At 39.2% G+C, this 1,307-nt stretch overlaps 1 long non-coding RNA gene across 1 annotated transcript; it reads left to right on the plus strand.

Annotated features, from left to right (window-relative positions):
• The first annotated feature begins 117 nt into the window (after window positions 1-117).
• On the plus strand, window positions 118-540 carry LOC115949435. Its single transcript, XR_004082892.1, has 2 exons — window positions 118-239; window positions 346-540. It is a non-coding gene; the product is annotated as an uncharacterized LOC115949435 (long non-coding RNA).
• The last annotated feature ends 767 nt before the right edge of the window (window positions 541-1,307 follow it).

Raw genomic sequence — 1,307 nt, forward strand, 5'->3', positions numbered from 1 at the left:
ATACATACTGGTTAGATGCATGAGAGGAGGTGAGGCACGTGGAGGGAGTAGATTTCTCTGATACTAGCTAGGTGCATGCTTTTTAAGTGAGGATCTGGCAAGCTTACAGAGACATTGTTATAGTTCTCTTATTTTACTTTCTTTAAGTGCATTTGAATGGGACAAAATCAAAGGAAGAGCTGTTTAACGATGTGTATGGACAGATCCAGAATAAGATTGAGGAACTGCTTAACACCCAGGTATGTCCAGGTCATGTTGCAATTCAAAGGCAAACTTTTTAAAACCTGTGTTGAAAAAGTACGAAACTGTAGCTCAAAATATGTTCACATCTATTTTTCTGTTTAGAAATAAGCTGCTGCTGATTCTTGTGAGTGAAGATAATTCCTGTTTGCTCCACGCTGTCTACCTGACTGCCTCTCAAGTTCCAGCTTCTGTGAAGACTCAACTCCCAAATTCAACTTTGTTCAACCTTTCCCTTGAAAACTGAGTTCTGTATGGCCATAATTAAAAAGCACTTCCCCCTTGTCTGTGATCTTAAAATGTGCTTCAGTCTAGAATGCCTTCTCAGGTGACTCTTTTCATGATGTTGTTAGTGTCACGGGTTAAAACATTACAGTGGAACTGATGTGAAGTGGTTCAGCTATCCTAGGAGAGTGTGTGTATCTATATACACACACTGCTTTGACTTCTCTGCTTTCAAAACTCTGCATGCATTCCTCTAAGAATTAGGCAGCAGGTATGCTTAGAGATTAGGATTGATGTTCTTCAAAAATTAGGGAACTGGAGACTTTCAGGCCATTTTACTGGCATTGAATAACTGTTAAATCCAGTGCGTGCATTGATTTTGAATGCCGACAAATCAGTTTAGGTTCAAGAAGAAAATTTTGCATACAGAATAGCTTTGAAAGTATTTATTCTAGCAATTCTTGTAGTAATCTGTAGAGTAAGGCAAGGTCAGATTCCTGTGCAAATATAGAAGTAGTTTAAGGCCTCAGTTTACATAAAAGAGCACAGAAAGAGCACTTAGAAGGCTTTAATCCATAGGAGGAAAAGTAAATTATTGACCAAAGCTTGATTAAAAAAAAGTTAAATGTCTGCCAGGTATTCCAAGAGGGAAGATTTGTACTGATCCAGTGTGAAACCAGTCCACTTCTTTAGAAGGTTTTAACCAATGCTGAGAACCAGCAGCTACTTCAAGCTCAGATGCATCAGCTTCCTGACAGGAGCTGGTCCTCCCCAGTATCCCCTGGAAACAGAGAAAATTCTTTCACATACTATCAAAGTAGGGCCTGGGGAAAGGTTTTTTT

This window comes from Geospiza fortis, unplaced genomic scaffold (assembly GCF_000277835.1).
Source record: "Geospiza fortis unplaced genomic scaffold, GeoFor_1.0 C13508302, whole genome shotgun sequence".
Lineage (NCBI taxonomy): Eukaryota > Metazoa > Chordata > Aves > Passeriformes > Thraupidae > Geospiza > Geospiza fortis.